Source organism: Lithobates pipiens, unplaced genomic scaffold (assembly GCF_037356315.1).
Source record: "Lithobates pipiens isolate NorthernLeopardFrog02 unplaced genomic scaffold, aLitPip1_a1.2 Scaffold_28, whole genome shotgun sequence".
In the NCBI taxonomy this organism is placed as follows: Eukaryota; Metazoa; Chordata; class Amphibia; order Anura; family Ranidae; genus Lithobates; species Lithobates pipiens.
Window position 1 is genome coordinate 145074258 of NW_027507789.1, and position 24069 is coordinate 145098326.

The following is a 24069-nucleotide window of genomic DNA, read 5'->3' on the forward strand; positions in this document are numbered from 1 at the left end:
GAAATGAGGGTAGAGAGTGTGCACATGCTACATTTGTGGGTTGGGATATGCTGCAGAGGATAATACGAGACTGGGAACATGTTACATAAGACTAATAGAAATCAATGCTATTACCCTAATCAGTGTTCCCACTACAGCCTGCAGAAGTCTGAGGGCTGCACAACATGTACCAAAGGACCGCAGGCTGGGCACCAGGAACCTACATGCACTACAGCCAAGTGGTTAGGACTTTTTGTATTTTTTGGCGAGGAGGCGCACACCCTGATTTGCCATAACGATGTGAGAGTAACCTGTAACCAAATAGTACCAACCAATAACATCACATAATAATGTAAAAGGAGGCATATAATAAAGAGACATTGGTAAACCAACCCAAATTCCAAATCCAACTGGTTGTCTTTTTTATATATATATATATATATATATATATATATATATATATATATATAAATATAATTTTTTTTTTTTACAGTCATATGTCCTAAACGTTCCCTGTATCGTAGCTGCAGATATAAAATGTCCCGTGTCTGTCCCTGCTCGTTTAGATAGTAGGATGCCTGATCTCATAGTGTGTTATCTAAAGCTGATTGCATCTCCTGAGTAATAATTGATGAAGATGACTTTTGTGCATGTGGCTCGATACTGTCACATCTTTATTGAACTTCTATAAAAAAAAAAAAAGGAAAACTTCCGTGTATTACCTCTAGCCACCAGATTCACCATTTGTTTTTATTCTTGCAATAGTTTTGTTATTGAATTTTCAAATAACAGATAAAGAAATGGGCACATTGGTGTGGGCCTCCAGTAACTTCTACTGTAACATTATTGCTTTCACAGCTTCTAGTGGATGTGGAAATGCTTGGATGGCTGAATCCCTTCCATTAGATGGCTGACAGTTGTCTTAAAGTGTTTGTTAAAGTGGTTGTAAACCCTTACAAACCACTTTGACCTACAGGTAAGCCTAGATTAAGGCTTACCTGTAGGTCCAAGAAATATAGAAATATCTAAACCTATATGCTTTACATGCGCCGTAGACAGCGGCGCGCAGGCGCACTGAGCGCGGCATTCTCAACGAAGGAGCTGCCGCGCGTGTCGGCTCCCGTGTGCATGCGCGGGAGTGACGTCATCGCGGCTTCACCGAATGACAGCGGCGGAGCTGCGAGACCCCACCAAGAAGATGGATGCGGCGGACTACAGGGGACAGCAGTGACATCGTTGGCTCCTGTGTCAGGTAAGTGACACATAATGGACTACTATTCGATGCATAGTAGTCCATTATGCTTTGCCTTTGCAGGGAATAAAAGAGGAAGTAAACTCATCAGGGTTTACTTCCTCTTTAACCCACATGTCTTCTAAAGATGTGTCCCCATGTGTGTGTGTGTTTTGTATTAAAAAAAAAAACCCCATATATACCTTATCTGTGAGCACTTATCCGCGGTCACGTGACACGCCACATCTCTCCTCTCCCTGTCTGACAGATGCAGCAGGAGGGGCCGAGATTCCCCCACTGACGGCAGTCTGGAGGGGAGGAGGAGAAAGCTGGAGAGACCCGGCGCATCACGTGACTGCTGATCAGCGCTCACAGATAAGGTATATATTTTTTTTTACAACACACACAGGGGGACATGTGAGAATTTATTGTAGGAGGACTCTGAGGGGTGTATATCCCTCCTCTTCTGTCTGATCGTGGATCGGCTCATCTTCATGGTTACAGCCAACGCACATCATTTCTGGGTGGCTGCGTCACTTCCGGTTTCTTCACAGAGCAGCGGTGAGCTGCAGGAGTCGTGGCGGTTCTTCTCCTGGTGCTCATGCCGAGCTTCATTGGGGGGCGCGCCCGCTGCCATTTCTCGTGGGCGCCAGGCTTCATTTGGGAGGGAGGCGCTCACTCGCCCACTCAACTCTCGGGCTCCCGAGGGGGCTGCTTGCAGCACAGCAGAGGATGACATTTAAATTGTTCAAAGGCTCAATCTCCAGATTCTCAGTACATACTAGTGAGGATATGTTTGGCTTGATCTACCCTGGCATGGCCCTGAGAGTTCGGGAGAGCATGCCAGCTGAGACTTGATAGTTCAGGCTTTCTTGGGGTCATAAATCAAGAGTGGGGGTGCAGATCAGCAGGTGGGGGGCATATTGGTGGGGTCAATTATCGTTAGTAGCGTGGTTCTGTCAGTAGCGTGTTCTGTCAATCTGCCCCAAAGATGCTCATGTTCTTTTTTGAGCTTAGGGAGTTTTCAGGCGTTTTGCCTCAGGTGACAAAATGCTCAGATTTGAACAGGTGCCATTGAAATGAACGAGATTTTACTTGTTGAGCATTTTTCAGGTCTTTTTTCAGGTGTTTTATGAGCTGAAAACGCTCAGGTTTGTGTGCAACCTCATTGGAGGACCACCAGTCACTTTTAGTCCTGCATTGTACATGGTAATGTTGAGGCCCAGCTAGAGCTGCACGATTCTGACCAAAATGAGAATCACAATTTTTTTTGCTTAGAATAAAAATATCACGATTCTCGTGGCATAAAATCTTTCACATTATACAAAAAACATTGGGCTAACTTTACTGGTTAATTTTTTCTTTTTTTTAAATTCATTAAAGTGAAATTATTTCCCCAAAAAATTATTTGAACGACTGCTGCGCAAATACAGTCTGACATAAAATATTGCAACAACCACTATTTTATTCTCTAGTGTCTCTACTAAAAAAAATTATATATAATGTTTGGGGGTTCTAAGTAATTTTCTAGCAAAAAAAAAAAAGATTTTAACTTGAAACCAACAAATGTCAGAAAAAGGTTTAGTGTTTTTAAAGCGGGATTCCACCCTAAAGTGGAACCTCCGCTGATCGGATCCCTCCCCCCCTCCGGTGTCACAATTGACACCTTTCAGGGCGGAGGGGGGTGGAGATACCTGTCAAAGACAGGTGTTTACACCACTTCCGGGCATAGACTCCTGTGGGAGTCTACGCTATTTCCTGCCCTGCCGCGCTGTCTGCTGGGACACACGGGTCCCAGTGACAGCGCGGAGATTTCCTATTGCGCGACGCGACTCGCGCATGCGCAGTAGGGAACCGGGAAGTGAAGCCGATTCGCTTCACTTCCTGATTCCCTCACCTAGAATGGTGGCGGCAGCAGCCGAGAGCCGAGCGATCGATCGGCCTCGGCTGCCGGCATCGCTGGAACCCGGGACAGGTGAGTGTCCATTTATTAAAAGTCAGCAGCTGTAGTATTTATAGCTGTTGGCTTTTAATATTTTTTTTTTTTGGTGGAATGCCTCTTTATGCACTCATTTACACACCAAAGTGTATTCTTTTGATCTAAAGGACACATTTTTTCAATGTTTATACTTAAGTTCCACTGCTTAAGAATGTTGTGACTCTTGGCAGACTGTCCGCTTTCTTTTTTTCTCCTTTTGATGGCTATCAAGCAGAGCAGAGAGAATTCTCTGCATAGAAAGAATTGGAAAATACATCATCAAGGGGGGAAAAGAATCGCAATAACGATTAATCATGCAGCGCTAGGTCCAGCCCACATTCCAGAGCAGGAGTGAAAAAGTTTGCAGGCTGCCTGGGACAGAGGAGAGTAATCTCTGTTTACCAACCTTAGTGAGACTGAGACCTAGTAAGTTTTTCCACATTGTTCCATGCTCCAAGTCTGCCCCAACCAAGCTTCACTGAGACATGTTTCACCCAAAAAGGGCTTAATCGTAGAGGAGCCTTTGATTAAGCCTCTTTTGAGTGAAACATGTTGGAGTGTGGCTTGGTCTGGGTGGACTCTTCTGTGATGTAGGCCTGGATTAATAAATCTTTGTAAAGGTTGATGTCATTTGAGCACAGCTGGCTTGTTTGTTTATTTTGTGTTGTGCCAGGATGGGAGACTCCTGTCCTTCGCTCACCACTTGGTTTTATCGTCAATCTCCCAGCGAGTCTTGTCTATTCTAAAACAACTGTTCTGCCATGTGGTCCAGAGGCAGCTGAATAGGAAGGTGTTCCGTCAAACTATGCGATATGCTGGGAACTGTAGTTCTGTTCCCCATATGTACTATCACACTGTAGTTCCATAGGTGATTGGGATGCACTGCCCAAGACTAAATGAGCTTCAAATCTGGAATATGACATTTTTGTAAGCTCATCAGAGTTCAGTTTTAAGGTTAAAAACTGCAATTAATGTTCAAAACATTGGCTCGCTGATTGTATACTAATGTTTGCTTTTAACCTCGGGACTAGAGAGAGGATATTTGGGATCTCTCTTCAGGTAAAACAAGGCTATTGATCAACCCAACCCAGGTTTGGAGAAAGCGCTGTAAGGCCGCGTACACACGGGCGGACTGTCCGCCCAACTAGGTTCGTCAAACAGTTTGACAAACAGTCCGTTCAAAATTAGCATGAACGGACTTGACCACACACGACGAACGAACAGTCCGCTGAAAACTTGCGCGATGACGTGAACGGCACGTACGACGGGACGAGAAATTCGAAGTCCAATACACTGCAATGCAACCTTCGGCGTGTAAATCCTTTCTGAGCATGCGCGGAACTTAGTTTGACGAACAAGCCTACACACGAGCGGACTGTTCGCTCAAACCAAGTTTCAGCGGACAGTCTTACGGAAATTCCGAAAAACTTTGTTCGTCAGACTGTCCGCTGAAGCCCACACATGAGCGGACTGTCCGCTGAAACACTGTTCAGCGGACAAAGTTGGGCGAACAGTCCGCCCGTGTGTACGCGGCCTAAGAGTGAAAAGCATGAACCGTTCATCTCTTCCCCGCTATTGCATATGTGGTGCTTTTATGTACTGTTGATTATACAATAAAACTTTCATCCAAATTTCCAGAATCCGTAATTGTTTAACTGGGCTTGCACCCTGTGTTGCACTGTAGGAGTCTGATGTGGCAATTTACCTCATGTAGTAGAAAAGAATAAGGTAATTTTTTACAGGATAGACCTGTAGTAACTATTATGCAGGTTATCATTAGTATAAAGCTACGCCTCACACTAATGTCACCCAGTGTTTATTCAGCCAAGTTGGCTTCCTATGACAGCCCCTGACTGTTGGTCACGCCCTTCTGACGAGTTTCGCCCTGATTGGCTTTATTCATAGAAGTCCTATGAATATTTATATTTATGGTGTTTCATGGAGTGAGGACGGGCTCTTTTTGGACTGGTACATAAACACCAGAGCTTCAAGCGATTTTTATTCTTTCAAGCTTCTAGTATGCAGGCTACTCTTTGTATCAGCTTTCAGTCTGCGGTCTGCTTGGACACTGTATTGGCTTTCAAATTCATATCAAAAGCTGATTAGACAGCAAATGGCAATTGAAAATTGCTGAGCTGATTTTTGCTTTCGATCTTAAGTTCTCAAATTACTGATAGATGTAATGTGCAAAGGAAAAAATGTAATCTATGATGCAGCCTGGCAAACGTAATTTAGTCAATAATGAATTAGTAAACATTTGATATCAGAGCCTTGTGTGAGATTGTTTTCTTGTTTACTCATACCTGTCGATCTGAGGATTTTTGCAAGGTTGCAAAAATCTTTATTTTGCAGTGGCATCACAGCAAGATTGTCACCTATTAAAAAAAGTACTTTTAGATGGACCTGAAAGCTGAAGTGGGATTTGTTAGTGGGGGTGAACTTTCATTATCTGAAATGGCATACTCGAAGATAATAGCGTTCAGGATCCTGCTACTGCTTTTGCTTCTTCCAAGTCCCGTGGGGCTCCCTTTTGGCCGTTGGCTGGTCACTGATGCCGTAACTCCTGCACATACACATATTGTCTCTGGGAACCATCTGTATTCTTGATGTGCCATGCAGTGTACATAGCAAAACCAACAAAAATCACCCAGAGCTGGAGACAAGTGTTTGCATGTGTCTTTTTTTTTTTTTTTTTTGCACACTGACAGGAAGCTCAATGAACTACCACAGCGCTCAACAACAACCTGGTAGTTCATTGAGAACTACAAGCTGACAGCTGCAGATGCTGTCAGTACTTGTAGTTTTCCCATTCGCAGAACACTATGAATGAATGATGTGGCCTGCTGGGTGTAACCGTACACGGTTGTATTATTATTTTTTTTTTTAGACTGTGACAGCGAGGGGGGGGGGGGGGTGTAGTTCCACCACTTGCTGTCAAAATGGGATTAGGGTGTGCGGGGGGCGGTGCATTTGTAACATGTTACAACCTGAATATGGGTGTAACATGTTACAAAAGGTGAACTTATCCCTTAAAGTAAGTTTACTTACATTTTTAGTAATGGCATTAAACCCCAAATCCAACTAACTCTAGACCGCTTGATCTGCATATACCGTAAGTGTGTAAAAAAATACAAGGCCCCTTTTACAGGTGCAATCTCACCTGTGATTACAGCGATTAAAGCAGAACTAAAGTCTGTATACTTGCCTCCTCTTTAAAAGAGAAGTATGGGAATTAATTTTTTTATTTTTAATCGTAATTCTCCAGGTGGATGCAGCATCAGTTCCCCGCTGGATCTAAAGCCAAGTACCGAGCAATCAAACATCGTTGATCGCTCGGTTCTCAGTGCTCCCTGAGCAGAGAGCTGGTGGCTGTCATTCACAGGCTCTGTGCTCTGCGCCCCCATGCTCAGTGGAGCGTTGAGCTGTGGAGGGGGCGGGAGCAGCCGGCTCAGGTTCTCAGCCACTTGATTCGAGGCTGAGCCGGGTGCCGGCATGTGCCGGATCCCGACCATGTGATTGCCGTCTTTGCCGAGCCTGGACCAGCTCTGTGACATCGGCTGACAGCAGGCTTCAGCTGAAAACAGGTCACAGGAGTGCAGAAGGATCTGCACGCCTGTGATCCACAGGGGGAGTACAGCACAACAAACTTTGGCTGAACTTTTCCTTTTAAAGAAGTAGTACTTCCCCTGTGGATCATCATTCTGCACTCCTGTGACTCTTTTTCAGCTGAAGCCCCCTGCCAGCTGACGTCACAGAGCCGGTCCAGGCTCGGGAAAGATTGCGACCATATGGTTCAGGTGTTTCAGACCAAACACAAGTGTGTGGCCAGGTCCGCTTTTACTGATGTGACTGGATGCCTCTGTTATTCATGAACGTGTGTCTGCTTCCATCCAGCCACACCTAGGCATTACATGGGTCCCTTTTTCCTCTATGATAGGATGAAGGGAATATCAGAACAGATATGGTCTAGGGTCCCCACATAGGACAGAACAGAAAGCACCAATGACAAAGGGTCCTAAAGAAAGACATGTGAAATAGAAAACAAATCCATAGCCTGAGTGTTTGTGACCGATATTCATCACATTCATTTACCAGAATACAATATTTTTTGGTAAGAGTGGGCATTTCCTTTGGTAATTTCTGTTTTTCTTCTTTCTAATACACACGACTTCCCTTTCTCTGTCTGTTAGTTGGGCAGTGTCTTCTCAGCTATGAAAGTATGCAGATTTTTTACAGTTTTGAAGTGTTAGGAAGTGATGCTGAATCACATTGCTGGAGTTGTCATTGTTGAACATGTTCCAGTAGAAGTCAATGTTGTCCATTGCAATCAATCTGGTTTCAGCTTTTATTTCCATAGAACGTGCTTCCTCTTTTATAGAATGGGTATGTGCTGTAGATGGCATTCAAAAACAGAAATATTAAGGGGGCTGTGGTGCTAGCTCTAAGGCTGCATCACACCTGGGCATTTTGAATCGCATCTTAGATGCCATTCATTTGAATGGCACCTAAAACAGTGTGGTATTGTCGCGTAAATCATGTCGCCCAGAAGAAAGTTCCGGATGACAATCGTGGCAGATCCGCACTGTGTTTTTAAAGCGGAGGTCCACCCTAAAGTGGACCTTCCGCTCATCGGAACCCTCCCCCCCCCCTCCGGTGCCACAATCGGCACCTTTCAGGGGGGAGGGGGGTGCAGTTACCTGGATAATCCAGGTAACTGCACCCACTTCCGGGATAGCTCTCTGCGGAAAGGGGCGTAACTTACGCCCCTTTCCGCAAGTGCCCGCCCCTTCCCGCAAGTGCCCCGCTGCCTGCTGGGAAACACACAGATCCCAGAGGCAGCGGGGAGCGTCCTTATTGCGCAGTGCGATTCGCGCATGCGCAGTAGGGAACCGGGAAATGAAGCCGAAAAGCTCCATTTCCTGATTCCCATACCCAAGATGGCGGCGGCAGGACCCGACAGACGACCTAGAGATCGGCTTCAGGTGCCGACATCGCGGGCGCGCTGGACAGGTAAGTGTCACTATTTTAAAAGTCAGCAGCTGCAGTATTTGTAGCTGCTGGCTTTTAAAAAAAAAAAAAAAACACGGAGTCCCGGTGGACTCCCGCTTTAAGTGCCATTCAATGACATCTGAAACGTGTGCTGCCCGATTTGTCATTCACACCTGGGAAAATCTGGCCACAATTCAAAACGCTAGGTGTGAATGCAGACTGAAAGTGATTGTAAAGTCTCATGTCTTTTTCCTATAAAAATAACAAACATGTTATACTTACCTGCTCTGTGTAGTGGATCTGGATCCTCCTTTTCTCTGGTCCCTCTTTGGTGGTCCTAGCCCCTCCCTCCTGTTCAGTGCCCACACACTAAGCAGCTTGCTATGGGGGCACCCGAGCCGAGTCACAGCTCCCTGCGTCCATTCAGACACAGAACCCCAACCCACCTCTCTCCCCTGATTGGATAGCTGACTTTGACAGCAGTGGGAGCCAGCGGCACTGCTGCTCTGTCTCAGCTAATCGGGAAGGAGAGTCTCAGATGGCTGAGACATTCGTGGACATAGCTGGACAGAGAGGGACCTCAGGTAAGTGTTTGGGGGCTGTTGCACACAGAAGGCTTTTTATCTTAATGCAAAGAATGCTTAAAGATAGAAAAACCTTCTGCCTTTACAACCCCTTTAAATGTCATATCTGAGTTTTAATCACACGCCACATGCATGTTTTGCTTTTATTTTTATTAGTGATGCACTGAAATTTCGGTGGTTGAAAATAGGGTTTTCAGAGTTGTGCCGAATGAAGAATTGCTGATAATGGCTGCCGAAAATGGCCGCAATTTTGCTGCAATTTCACCACAATTTAAAGTGGTTGTAAACCCTTACAACACACTTTGACCTACAGGTAAGCCTAGATTAAGGCTTACCTGTAGGTCCAAGAAATATCTCTTAAACCTATGCGGTTTAGGAGATATTTGCCCGAAGACAGGCACCGCTGTCTACGACGCATGCGCCGTAGACAGCGGCGCGCAGGCGCACTGAGCACGGCATCTTCAACGATGGAGATGTCGGCTACCGTGCGCGGGAGTGACGTCATCGCGGCTTCGCCGAATGACAGCGGCGGAGCTGCGAGACCCCACCGAAAAGATGGATGCGTCGGACTACAGGGGACAGCGGTGACTTCGCTGGCTCCTGTGTCAGGTAAGTGACACATAATGGACTACTATGCGATGCATAGTAGTCCATTATGCTTTGCCTTTGCAGAGAATGAAAGAGGAAGTAAACCCATCAGGGTTTACTTCCTCTTTAACTTGCTTATGGTGTGTTTTTCATAGGTCACGTGACTCAAAAATGCAACACGTTTTTTAACACTGCTTCAAAAGGTACTAATCATTATATTAACTAAAAATTTTAATATAAAACAAATATATATACACATACATTTTTTTTTTTTTTTTTTTAAACGTCAATTTTGGTTTTAGCATCCTGATCCAAGTGCATCCTGAATTTTTGCTTTTGGCAAAAATTTTCATTTTGGTGCTCCACTCATTTTTTTTTTTTGGGGGAGGGACATAATGTCCATGCATTTATATTATATTCTCAGTCTTCCTGGTTGAGTGAAGCAGGAAGACTGAGAAAAGCTTGTAGAAAAGCTGCTTGGATCAGCTTTACTGCTGTGTAGGAAGAATTTGGTCTGGGTGTTGGAGAAAGGCTTTATACATTAGAGGCTTCTCACATGGGTATCTTACTTGCTGGTATTTATGGCTGCTGCTTTAGTGCAAGGTGCATTTCACTACCTGCCCTGAGTACAGCGGAGTGCCTTTCCATCCTAGGCAATGGGGCTTTGTGTTTCTATTGACATACATAGTGTAGGAAAACTACTCTAGTAGCATGCTGCAAGAGAAAGGCGTCAACCTAAAATAGGAAATCTGGGACAGTGGTCATGGCACCGACTTAAACTGGAACGTAGGCAGGGTTTAGAAGATAAGGAAGTTGCATACTCAGTGATTAACCACTTAGAGACCGCCCACCGCATATATATTGTGGCAGGGCGGCTCTATAGTGCCAAACATACCGGTATGTTGTTTCATGCATGAGATACCGTGAGAGCGTGCCCACTGCATGCCGGGGGGAGCCCACGCGTAGGTCCAGTGGACTCGATGTCCACCGGCCACTCGCAATCACTTCACAGCGAGGCCTATGTAAACAAGGCAGATCCATGTTCTGATGAGAATAGCTGAGATCGCCTGTTCCTAGTAATCAGGAACAGCAATCTCTGTGTTGTCCCAGTGAGCCCATCACGGGGGGGGGGGGGGGGGGGGGCAGTGGACATTGGGACCATGCGCATCAGCTCCCCTGCCGTGCTGTGGGCGCGTGTGCCTGCTATAACTGTAACACGGACTGACGTACAGCTATGGCAATTCGAGGGAACGAGACCACCATCCACAGTGTGATGGCGGCGGGTCAGCAAGTGGTTAAAAAGGAGCTCCAGTCTCCCTCCAAAAAATTAAGTTAGCTACACGTACTGTAGCTGCTGACTTTTAATATAAGGACACTTGTAGGGGTCGAGGGATGTTGGCACCCGAGCCAATTATTTCAATCAGTTTTGGGTGCAGGCTCTGGCATCTTCACTGCCCCAGATTCTGGCTGCTTTGGTTTTGATACCCCCCCTCCTTTGGTCTAGGCTCGCAAATATGTGGGTCAGGGAACACATGGAAATCACATGGGTTTGTGACCCGCAGACGAAACACGCTGCTCTTGTGCAGACGCGTAGAGGTGTCATTAATTCCTAATGACATCCAAACACATCAGAAACTGTGGTGTGTGTTTGGATGCATCTTAAAAAAAGGGATGGGGACTTTTTCCCTGTGCTTCCTGCAGGTACAGCAGCCCATTCAAACATGGCACGCAGGAGCCGCACAGATGATAGATGCCAACCTAGCCTAGGCCCCTTCTTCCTCACCTATATAATCTGCGTTCAGAGCAGTGTGCGAGTCCCAGTATACATGTAAACGGTGCCATTTTCATATATACCTATAAAGCCTTGGGTTATAGAGGATGCTGTATGATCCACTGGTCACTCCTAGGCAGAGAAATCGGCCCAAAACGACACCGTATGGCCCCATTGCTGCTTTCTGCATGAGGCTTCATTTTTTTTCCATGCCTCTTCCAGATCTATACCTTCTCCTGCTATCCTGTTTTTATTGGTTGTACTGATCTCTCACACATTATTTCCTTATTTTTCTGCTTTTTTGCAGATTTCTTTTTCCCTTCTGCTTATATCTTATCCTAACCTTAAGTGAACAGTGTCAAAGTTCCTCACTATGCAAATAAAGGGCAAATAAACCAACTTTGTGTGCAGGAAGTAGAATTATCTAAGTGCAGCAGATAATTGAAGATGTTATATTGTGCCAGTAGGTGACTGGGGTGAGCACGTGATATCAGCAGCAACCATATACAGTGGGTATAGAGAAGAATCGCCCCCTTTAAAAATAATCACATTGTGTTGCTTTGCAGCCTAAAATGAAGACAGGCACAGCTTTTGTTTTATCCAGCTGTATTTACTAGTGCAGTGATGGCGAACCTTGGCACCCCAGATGTTTTGGAACTACATTTCCCATGATGCTCAACTACACTGCAGAGTGCAGGAGCATCATGGGAAATGTAGTTCCAAAACATCTGGGGTGCCAAGGTTCGCCATCACTGTACTAGTGCAACTTAAACACTCAAGTGAAAGATATAACACATGCCAGAAAAAATACCATTTAAAAGCAGAATCATTCAGTTGGGCAAAGGATCACTCCCTTGTGTTAGTATTTTGTTGAACCACGTTTTGCTATAATTACAGCCTTTAGTATGTTGGGATTTGTCTCTGCTAACTTTGCACATTTAGACTTTGCAATATTTGCCCACTCTTCTTTGCAGAACTGCTCAAGTTCAGTTAAATTTGATGGTGACTGTTTGTGGACTGCAGTCTTCAAGTCATTCCACAGATTTTCAATGGGGTTTAAAGGGGTTGTAGAGGTTTGCGTTTTTTTTTTTTTTTTTTAAATAACATGTTATACTTAACTCCTCCGTGCATGGGTTTTGCACAGAGTGGTCCTGATCCTCCTGTTTTGGGATCCCTCTGCGGTGCTTCAGGCTCCTCCCCACATTTAGTTCCCCCTCGAAGACCCGCATTCCAAGGCACGCTCCCGAGTCCTACTGCTGCATCCATTGACACAGACAGCAAGACTCAGCCCTGTCCCCTGGCTCCCGTGTCACTGGACTTGATTGACAGCATCAGGAGCCAATGGCTGTACTGCTTTCAGTCTTTCCAATGGGGACCTGACACAGTGGCCGGAGCTGCTGTGCTAGTCCCCGTCGATGGAAAGATCAGGTTCAAGTAAGTAAAAGGGGGGTTCTGGGGGACTGCTGCACTACAGAAGGTTTTTCACCTAGAATGCATTAAGGTGAAAAACCTCAAGGGTTTACAACCCCTTTAAAGAGATTGTAAACCCCCCTGAGACGTTTTTACATATAGGTAAGCCTATAATAAGACTTGCCTATATGTACTGAAAATATCTCCTAAACGTGCGCTGTTTAAGAGATATTTACCTAGTGTGCCGATGATGTAATCGGTGCATGCCCAGTGAAGAAACGGCTAGTCACAGAGCTGGAGTCTGCACTCCCGTAAGGAAGAGGGGCGAAGATGGGTGCTTCCACCAGCTGGGACATCGTAGGCTTCGTTTGCAGGTAAGTGTCACATAATGGGCTAGTATACGTGCATACTAGTCCATTATGCTTTTACTTTGCAGGGGAATAAAGAGGAAGTAAAACCCATCAGGATTTACTTCCACTTTAAGTCTGGGCTCTGATTAGGCCATGTAAGGACATTCACTTTTTTTTCCCTTCAACCACTGTCTGGTAATTTTTGCTGTGTGCTTTGAGTCATTGTCATGTTGGAAGGTAAACCTTCTTCCTATTGACAACTTCTGGCAGAGTGCAGCAGATTTTCCTCCAGAATTTGATGGCATTTTGTCCCATCCATTCTTCCTTCTAGCCTGACAAGTGCTCCAGTTCATGCCACAGAGAAACACCCCCGTAACAGGCTATTACCACCTCTATGATTTACTGTAGGAATGGTGTTCTTTGGATGTGCGCCGCAAAGGCCAAATATTTCAATTTTAGTCTCATCTGACCTTAACACTTTTTTCTATGTGGCCTCAGAATCTTAAAGGTGTGTTTAAGCTGGTCAGGTGAGACTAAAATTGAAGCATCCCTTTAAATTCTATGTATGTCTTCACACTGGTCTGTTGTGCTTCTATTGTGTAATGCACCTCCAATGCATCAGAAACGCACCCGTGTTGTGTTTTCAAGGAGGCTTTTGAGTCACATGACCTATAAAAATCGCGGCAGATTTGTAAGCATTTTTTTTTTTTCCGGTGACCGTTATTTGCACCTTTTTTTTTTTTTTTTTTTTTCTCTTTTGGCTGAACACTGATAACCGTATTTTCGGCAGATAATTTTCAGTGGCCGATATTCAGTGCATCTCTAGTTTTTAGTGACCTAATGAGGTTAAACTTTTCAAATAAAGATGCCCTACGATAGAACGCCATTTATTCCCACGTCTCTGGCAGCCCATGTCTCCTATCTTTTCTTTGGTCCAGCACTGCAGCCTCTGTTAGTATTTCCAGTATTCAAAACCTCCTGGAGTTAGATTTAGCATGGAGGGAGGGAGGGAGGAACTCCCGCTGTTGTATTCAAGCCACTGCAACACCCACAGCTCTCTGAATACCCGAACAGTGACTGCATATTATTGGAAGCAGTCACTATTCCGCTTTTCCTCCCACCTCCTTTTTTCAACTGAAGTTTGTCAAGCCAGGTTGTGCCCACAGGGCTGAATCAGTGGAAATGTCATCTCTTTATGGCCATTTTTTTTACTTTTATCCCAGCTTTAACATTGCACATTCCTACTATAGATCTCAGCGGTGTGCCTATTGTAGTATTTTCCATTAGATGAAACCTATTGCACATGCTCAGCTGTTATCAACAAGACCGTGTCCAAGTCATGATGTCCATTAAAGGGATTGTAAAGTGAATTATTATTATATTTTTTTTAAATAACAAACATGTCATACTTAACTCCACTGTGCAGCTCGTTTTGCACAGAGTGGCCCCGAACCTGCTCTTCTGGGGTCACTCGGCGGCTTTCTCGGCTTCCTCCCGCAGATGCTTCTCACGTTCATGCGAGCTCCCTCGCATGGTGAGAAGCACCTGCGGGAGCGCTCCCGTGATACAGCCGGTGGCTATAGCCGCTCGCTGTATCACGCGGCCCCGCCTCCCAGCGCTCAGCGTCAGTGGATGTGATTGACAGCAGCGTGAGCCAATGGCTGCACTGCTTTCCATCCATCCACTCCAGCCAATCAGTGGCCAGGCTTGAACGGTGGAAAGGACGGCGGGGGCGAGCACGGGATTTTCGAGGGGTGAGGTAAGTAAAACGGGGGGGGGGGGCTGGGGGCGCAGGCACTGTCAGATGTTTTTTCACCTTAATGCATAGAATGCATTAAGGTGAAAAAACATTTACCTTTACAACCCCTTTAAGACACATCAGGATTTCATCTTTTTTTTGGCATAGAGCAGTCAAAGATGACTGCTAGTTGGTAGGTAGATGCTACTGCGCTTGCATGCTGTTCTTTGCCCCATTACAAAGTGAGAGTTGGAGGCTGCCATTGCTAAACTCTCATTTTGAGAATGCTAGTTCCCTGGATGTCATGGTGATCCTTTGGCTTCAATGCCCTCTGAGCTGCTGACTTAGACTATGTATAGAGAGAATGAATATTGACACGCTCTTTATTTTCTATTGCAGCATGATTATTTATTTTTTTCTTTGATTTAAAGTGGAAGTCCATGTGAAAACTAAAATCCCTGCATCTATAGCCACCAACATTCTAACACTAACTTCTCTAGCCCTGAAAAGAAAAAAAAATCAGTATATATACCTTTTCTGCAAGCGATCCGACCCGATTTGCAGCGGCGGAAGCTCTGATCCCAAGCTGAGCTGTCAGCCGCGGCTTTGCAGTGTAGGTGGCTGCAGAAGGACACGTCCGTCAACAGAAGCCCCATTGTAACTCTGTAGGTGATGTCACTTCCAATTCATGTCACAACAGTTGTCGGACGTGTACTCCACAGGGCTTCCGCCGCTGGAGATCGGGTTGGATTGCCCGTAAAAAGGTATGTATACTGATTTTTCTTTTTTTTTTTCTTTTCTGGGCTAGAGAGGTTAGTGTTAGAATCAAGGTGGATTTGATTTAAATTATTAGTAAAAAGGTTTGATTTAAATCATAATTTTTAAAGAGCAACTGTCATCTCTGTCCCCCGTGGCTCCTCCTCTGACTCGCTGTTGACTCACCGACAGTCTCATTCACTTTAACGGGACAGCTGGTGATGCGACAGTGACAACAAGGTTGAGGGGTGTGGTGGCAGCAGGTGAGTGGATGCCCACTAACAGGCGCTGCCATGATGGATCTGAAATGACAGGTGCTCTTTTAGTGTAAGGACTTGGGCCCCTTTCACATAGCAAGCCTGTCCGTATATGCCTGTCTGTTTTTCAGGCGGATCCAATTGGGCCATCCATTGATTCCTATGGGGAGATGGAAGTCAGCGATTATGTGTCCACTGACACCCGTCTGCCATCTGATCTGCTAAGAACTCATTCTTGTTAGTAAATAGAATCTTTAATATTTGCTAACAAAATGAAAGTTTCCATTTAGAATAATAATCTGTCAGGTTAGTAAAACAGCGATATCAGAACCGATTCCATCATATAGTTTGTAGTGTACATAGATTTGCAAAACACTGGGATAAAAGCATATTCCTAAACTTTGTTTTTTCTCATGGTTACTGTGATATTGTGTGAATGCATCAGTACAGTGCATGTTATCTCAGCTTGCAGAGCTTGGATTCATTGAATGAGTTTATCAAAAATGTAAATATTTTAGAATATACAGCCTCATACTACATAACCAGGCTCTATTTCATGATGAATAAACTAATTTATGAATGCATCTTAAATAGAAAAATCTCTTTAGATAGATTTTTACTCCAAAAGAATTTTATTAAAATAAATTTAATGAAAATCAAGAAAATCGATTTAAAATCAAAAAAGTTGTATTCAAATAAAAAAAAAAATCTTATTTCTTTTAACAAAATCATTGATTCTTATCCACCCTGGTTAGAATGTTGGTGGCTATAGATGCAGGGATTTTAATTTTAGCCTGGACTCCCACTTTAAAAGCAAGTTTAAAAAACAAAAAACAAACATGTTATACTTACTGCTCTGTATAATGGTTTTGCACAGAGTAGCCCTGATCCTCCTTTTCACATGTCCCCTGCTGGTGCTCCTGGCCGCTTCTTCCTACCAAGTGCCCCCAGTGCGAGCAGCTGGGGTGGGCACCCTAGCGGGTTCGCTCCTGAGCTGCTGCTCTGCATGTTCATTCAGACACAAAGCCGTGGCTTGGCTCTGCCCCCTCTGTCTTCTCATTGTTTGCTGGCTGTGATTGACAGCAGTGGGAGCCAGTGGCTCCTACTGCTGTCTCAGCCAATGAGGAGGGAGAGTCCCTGGAGAGCTGAGACTCTTGTGCACATCGCTGGATCGCAATGGGGCTATTAAGTGGGGTTGCTGCACACAGAAGGTTTTTTACCTACCTTGCAAGAAGGTAAAAAACCTTGAGCCTTTAGAACCACTTTAATCGCCTAAGGACTGCCCCACGTACATCTAAGGCAGCAGGGCAGCCCTAAGTGCAAAATCGCGTATCTGTATGTGATCTTTCTCGTGGGTGCGCACGCCGTTGGAGGCTCGCTCCCGCTGTGATTGGACACAGCAGGGGCCAAACATCAGGTCCGGTGGACCCGATGTCTGCCAGAACCCACTGATCTTTCCCAAGGCAGACAGAACTTTGATCTGCCTATGTAAACAAGGCAGTTCATCGTCCTGTCAGAGGGAAAGATGGAAATGTTGTGTTCCTGCTAAGCAATGAGATCGCTGTATTTCAATGGCCTACACAGTCACCAGATCTCATTCAATAGAACACCTTTGGGATGTGATGGAATGGAAGATTCACATCATGAATGTGCAGCCGACAAATCTGTAGCATCTGCGTGTTAGTATCATATCGATATGGACCAAAACATCTGAGGAATGTTTCCAACACCTTGTTGAATCTATGCCACGAAGAATTAAGGCAGTTCTGAAGCCAACTGGGTACTAGCAAGGTGTACCTAATAAAGTGGCCGGTGAGTGTATATAGATAATTCATTTCTCCTTGTAATTTTAACTTATTTTCAGCAGTAGAAATACTTCTTTTGCACCCTAAAGGGTAAAGCCACTTTGTACACACGCCCTTTTCCTGTGTGTGGGGAGCTGGTGGCGTAGTCTGACACTCTGCCAAAATGAAGCGTTGCCATGCCTGATGCCTGTAGTACAGATCCGGGGGTGGTTCATAACCTTGTGCTGCTCTTGTTAAGATCCACCTGTCTGCCTGTCCTGCGAACACCGTGTTACAGGAAATCCTGGCACAGCTACATGCTAGAGAAAATAGAAACGGTAAATAAAGAGTCAATGGCTTTTTTACAGTCCAGGAAGTAATTGCAAGAAAATAGTGATAAATATCTCTGAATGAGGAAATGCGTTTTGCTCTGTCCAAATTGAACTGTATTGCACAACCTTAAATGGTGGATAGATTTTCTTTGGCGCAAAGTAGAAAGTACCTAGTTGTTGTTGACAAAGGCTTGAAGTGACACTAAACTCACAATTTAAAACAACGTTCTATTCAAGTCTGTCTTCCTAACCCAGAAAAGTCCCTTCTGTTGCTCTCAGCCTCCTCCCAAATCTCCAAATTCCTTTTTTTTTTTTTTTTTTGTGATGCTGTGATTTGGCTTCCAGTAGTTAGTGGGTGGCTAGGTTCATGCTCCAAGTTCCCTCTGTATGTGAGAATATAGGCTCCCTTTCTTGTTTGCTCCCATTATGGGATTTGTAGTGTTCATAGAGCAGTGCACACAACACCACAACTGGGGTGCTTGTTCCAAACAAGTGGACACGAGGGGGGAATGGAGAAGTTTGGGAGCTCACAGGGGACAATAAAGAGGAGGGCCAGCTAAAGATTTTTATTATTTTTTGTTTAAGTCAGCACCTACAAACACTGTAGCTGCTGACTTTCTAATAAGCACACTTGCCTATCCAGGGTGCCCGCGATGTCGGCCGTCCGGTGCCACCGTTCGAACTAAGGGAAACAGGCAGTGTAGCCTTGTGGCTTCATTGCCCATTTTCTACTGCGCATGCACAAGTCACGTGGCACTTTGTGAATGGCCCTGTTGTGGCTCGTTCCTTGTTTACGGTTGTGGGGTCAGCCGTGCGACCAGTACTGGCATCCGCACTGATGTCACAGACACTGACGGAGTGGGAAAAACATTTGCACCACGAATTGGGAGAGCAACAGGCCTCCCCTGTCTGCGTGAAACTAGATGACCAACTAGTGCAATGCCTTAAGTACATTTGTGACGCGGCCTTGGATACTCTCCCTCTGTTATCCAGGGATTCAGTGTCGGCTGTGGTGCTGAGGCGCCTGATTTGGCTAAAATGCTGGTCTGCTGACCAGGCATCCAAGAAAGCCTTGACGGATCTTCCCTTCCTTAGCGACCGGCTCTTTGGGTCTTCATTGGATGAGATTATTAAAAATGCCACGGATGGTAAGAGTACACTACTCCCACAGGCCAGGAAGGCTAAGGAGCCACGCCGTAGGCAAGGGCCCTCCTTTTCCGCTCACAAACGGCTTTTTCGTCTGCCCGGTGCTTCCGCAAAACGTCCCCAGCCCGACAGGACATCCACGGATGGCCAGAAGCGTCCCTGGAACCGCAAGCCTGCGAACAAAAGTGCTACAGCATAAAGGTTTTCCCCCACCCGCATATCGGGTGGGGGGGTCGTCTTCGGGAGTTTGCAGCCCGGTGGACCTCCTGGTTATCCGACCAATGGGTCTGCGATCTGATTTCCAACGGCTACAAGATAGAATTTCTCTCTTGGCCGCCAAACGGATTCTTCCCCTCCAGCATAACCGCGTCCCCGGTTCGCTGGAAGGCTCTGCTTGGGGCAGTAAGGGACTTGCTGAGTCAGGGGGTGATTGTACCAGTTCCGGAATCGGAACGCTTCCAGGGGTTCTACTCAAATTTGTTTGTGGTTCCCAAGAAGGAAGGGGTACGTCCAATCTTGGACTTAAAAGCCATCAATCACTTTGTAAAGGTGCAGAGGTTCAGAATGGAATCAGTTCGCTCAGTAGTCGCTGCACTCCATCAAGGGAACTTCCTGGTGTCCTTGGACATCTTGCTTACAGGATGTTTACCTGCACATGCCCATTTGCCTTCAGCATCAAAAATTTCTGCGTTTGGCAGTAGGGGAAGCCCACTACCAGTTTATGGCTCTTCCTTTTGGCCTGGCATCAGCCCCCCGAGTCTTTACCAAGGTACTGGCTCCAGTATTGGCGTTGCTGAGGCAGCACAGGATCGCGATCATTGGTTACCTAGACGATCTCCTCCTGAGAGCATCTTCCGCCTCAGAATTAGAGGAGGATGTGGAGATCACCATGCAGACCCTGCAAGAATTTGGGTGGCTGTTGAACCTAAAGAAGTCGGTGTTTGTACCAACTCAGCGTCTGGAGTACCTGGGGTTACTGTTGGACTCCAGGGAAGCAAGGGTTTTTCTCCCCTCGGACAAATTGCTGACTCTCAGGTCTGCGGTCAATCTACTGATGAACCGCAAGTGGTCGTTGCTCCGCTTTTGCATGCGAGTACTGGGACCCATGGTGGCCTCCTTCGAGGCAGTACCTTATGCCCAGTTCTAAACCAGAGTCCTGCAGAAGGAGACATTGACAAAATGGGACAAATCACTGTTGTCCCTGGATCGGCAGATCCAGGTGAGCCAACCAGTCAGGGACTCCCTGATCTGGTGGTTGAGGTCCCCGGTGATTCAGTCCGGAAAATCGTTCCTTCCTCTGCACTGGACGGTGATCACTACAGACGCCAGTCTGTCCGGCTGGGGTGGTGTGATGGGGATTCAGTCGGCTCAGGGCCTCTGGTCGACGGAAGAATCCAAGTTGCCGATCAATCTGCTCGAATTGAGAGCGATCAGGCTGTACCTCCACACGTGGTCGACGTGTCTTCAAGGACGTCCGACCAGGATACAGTCATACAACGCCACGCCGGTGGTGTACATAAATCACCAAGGGGGAACAAGAAGCTCAGCCGCTGCTCAGGAGGTCGCCCACATACGTCGGTGGGCAGAGCGACACGTTCCGGCCCTGTCAGCCATTTACATCCCGGGGGTGGAAAATTGGCAGGCGGACTATCTGAGTCGTCAGATGCTGGACCCAGGAGAATGGGTGTTGCATCTGGAGATATTACAGCTGCTGTGCCTGAAAGGGGGCACGCCAGATGTAGATCTCTTGGCCTCCCGTCTCAATCGTAAGGTGCCGAGATTCATGTCCAGGACAAAAGATCAGTGGGCAGACGTGTCAGACGCGCTGGTGGCTTTGTGGGATCAGTACCAGCTGATCTACGCCATTCCTCCACTGAAACTGTTGCCACATCTGCTTCGCAGAGTGGAAGCCGAGGGGATTCCAGTAATCCTGGTTGCCCCAGATTGGCCTCAGCGGCCCTGGTACACAGACCTGGTGGGTCTGGTGGCAGACGCTCCCTGGCGACTGCCACTGAGGGAGAACCTCCTATCTCAAGGTCCAATCTTTCACCCTGCTTTACCATCGCTGGCTTTAACGGCATGGCTATTGAGAGCCAGGTGCTGAGGAACCGGGGTCTGTCGGACTCGGTGATTCCAACTATGCTGAGGGCAGGATAATCTCCTTCGTGGCAGATATACCATCGTACCTGGAAGGCCTACATCTCCATGGGTGAGGAGAAAGGGTGGCATCCGCGCTCCTTTTCTATATCCAAGATCCTGCTGTTTCTTCAGCATGGAGTGGACCAGAAATTGGTGTTGACTCATTAGTGAGTACCTTTGTTCAGGGGGTACGACATGTTGTCCCTCCGGTGCGTCCTCCGTTACCCCCAAGGGATTTGAACCTGGTGTTGTCGGCGCTTCAGAAGCCGCCATTTGAGAATATCAGGGAGATTCCCCTGTTGACCCATTCGCAGAAGGTGGTTTTTCTAGTGGCCATCACATCGGCCAGGAGGGTTTTGGAATTGGCTGCCTTGTCCTTGTCATCCACAGGGATAAGGTGGTGTTGAGTCCGCAACCGTCCTTTCTACCAAAGGTGGTTTCGGCTTTTCATATCAATGAGGACATTGTATTACCGTCATTGTGTCCTAAGCCGAAGCACCCCAAGGAGGTGGCCCTTCACGCTCTTGATGTGGTTAGGGCTCTGAAGGTGTACTTGTCTGCCACAGCTCCCTTTCGGAAGTCAGACTCGCTGTTTGTTTCGGTGGCTGGTCCTAACAAAGGCATGGCGGTCTTGTCGGCCACCATTTCCAGGTGGATCAGACAGATTGTAGTCCGAGTCTATGCCTTAAAGGGGCAGGTGCCCCCCTTTCCAGCCACGGCCCACTCTACAAGAGCAATCGGAACATCTTGGGCCTTCCGACACCAAGTGTCTGTCGCTCAGGTGTGTAAGGCGGCGACCTGGTCGTCTGAGTTCTACAAGGTAGACGTCAGTGCATCGGCGGCTGCTTTTTTTTTTTGGCTGTGTAGTTGCAATTGAGTTTTTTCCTGGTTTTTCGATAAAAACGCAGTACTGTTTTGTTAGTGCACTGTTGCATTACTTCCGCACTGTTGCGGTCTTGGGGATCACTCCTGTTGAGGATACCCAGTTATATGGTGGTGTTTTTCCACACACTGCTGTTTTTTTTGTGGGTTTAGTTTCACTAGTTACCACTTGCCATGGTGGATGAGGTTTTTATGCTGTTTTTTCCCACCCCTCGTTTGGCACTGCTTGGGGACGTCACATTTAGTTACAGAGAGGTGCTGTGTCGGTCGGTGAATATAAGAGAAAATAGGATTTTTGTACTCACCATAAAATCCTTTTCTCTGTAATTCACCGACCGACACAGCACCCACCCCTCCTTTTCTGCTTGTTGACGTACTGAATCTGCTGGGAGCAGTGGGGAGGGTTGTTGGCACAGGGTCCGCCCTCCTGGGGCGGGATTAAAGTTCTGTGTATTGTGTAACAATTTTGCCTAGTTCTCCTAATGGGAGGCTATACAACCCATGTAGTTACAGAGAGGAGCTGTGTCTGTCGGTGAATTACAGAGAAAAGGATTTTACGGTGAGTACAAAAATCCTATTTTTTATTTTAGGGTGGCCCTCCGCTTTAAGCACTTGCCAACCACAATAAATATATATATTTTGCGGTTTGTAAGTGGTTTACAGGGATTATGGCTGAAGCTGTCAGATGTAATTGCGGTATTTGAACGCTTTCAGAAACTGCGGGAGGGGACTCCCGCTGCTCGCCGGTGTTAACCGTTTCCACCGGCCCACCCGAGAAACGATCTGACAGAGTGGCCGGCTGGTCACAGAGGCGTTAGATCGTCTCTATGGCCTTGGAGGACTGGAGCGATGTCATGACATAATTTTCTGGTCCAGGGTGGTAAACAAATGTTTTCTTTTTTTTCAAAGCAAAAGATCAATTTTTATTTATTTATTTTTATTTATAGGTTGACCTGATGTCTGCAGAAAGACATGACTTTCCTTTCCATGTGGTCACCTATTGGGAGCTGGGAATCAATGAGGGGCAGGATTGATGGTTGTCAAAGACATCTAGGGGCTGATCATGCAGAGGAATTCTGACTGTTCTTGTTCCAGATCTGTGGCCTATACTAAATCTGAAACAGTCAACTAAAGAGGACATCGATACCCTGTTTCCCCGGAAATAAGACCTAGCGTGATTGTCGGGGATGGCTGCAATATAAGCCCTACCCCCCCAAATAAGCCCTACCCTGTTTCCCCCAAAATAAGCCCTACCCTGAAAATAAGACCTATACGGACTTTAACTAGGGCTTATTTGGGGGGTAGGGCTTATATTGCAGCCATCCCCGACAATCACGCTAGGTCTTATTTTTGGGGAAACAGGGTAGTAGCCTACATTTTACAGTTTTTTTTTAAAATGTTGAACAAAACATCCAGCTGTTTATTCGATAAGTGGGAATGGTTTTGACCCCTTTAAGGTGGCGGCTCTGTTAGATCTGCCTGTCAGATTTTCAGATGGGCCTAAACTACAGCTCAGTGCCAATCCATTGGCAGGCGGATGTAAAAGGAAATGCGTTCCTTTTTACATCTAAATTACCCCTGAGTTCCTCTAGGTCTGAAAAAAATAATATAGCGATGATGGATTAACGGACACACGTGCATTTACAGCCACCTGCCCATGGACCTAACAATTTTGTTAAGCTTCAGTATTACCCTATTCTGTTCCAGTTCAGTAGGTGATCTGCTCACGGATTCTCTGCTGAGCACAATGGACTGCATAAAGGTAAAAAAAATCCTTCAGCCTTTTGAACCACTTTAAAGGACTGCAGCTTGTCTTTTTTTTTTTTTTTGCTGAGTTCCCTTAAGAAAATATCCGGTTTTGCAATAAATACTGGCTAATCAGAGACCAAGCTAAAGATGGCACTGCTGCAAAAAAATCCCAAAAACTAAAATCTGTTCCCTACAAAAGAAGTATTGTACCAAGCGTGAAGATGTTTGATCGAGATGTAGAAATAAGCAGAAGAGTGATTTACTAGAGATAATTTATATGTTATTTTATTTTATTTTTTTCAGTTAGGTGATTGGGTTCAGTCCACGTTTTTGCTATGCTTACCTGCACTTAAGCGATGTTGGCAGCAGTCTCATAAACTAGAAGTGTAGCTTTTGCCAACTCTGA

General features: G+C 46.0%; 1 protein-coding gene across 6 annotated transcripts in view; it reads left to right on the forward strand.

Annotated features, from left to right (window-relative positions):
* Window positions 1-24069, forward strand: part of GRB2 (growth factor receptor bound protein 2) — a 97576-nt gene that overhangs the window by 11908 nt on the left and 61599 nt on the right. The window contains exon 2 of one of the 6 annotated variants that reach the window (XM_077459642.1): window positions 1479-1590. The exons of the other annotated variants lie outside the window; for them this stretch is intronic. The gene's annotated coding sequence lies outside the window, so the exon portion shown is untranslated. The remainder of the gene's footprint in view (window positions 1-1478; window positions 1591-24069) is intronic. 6 annotated transcript variants of the gene reach the window in all.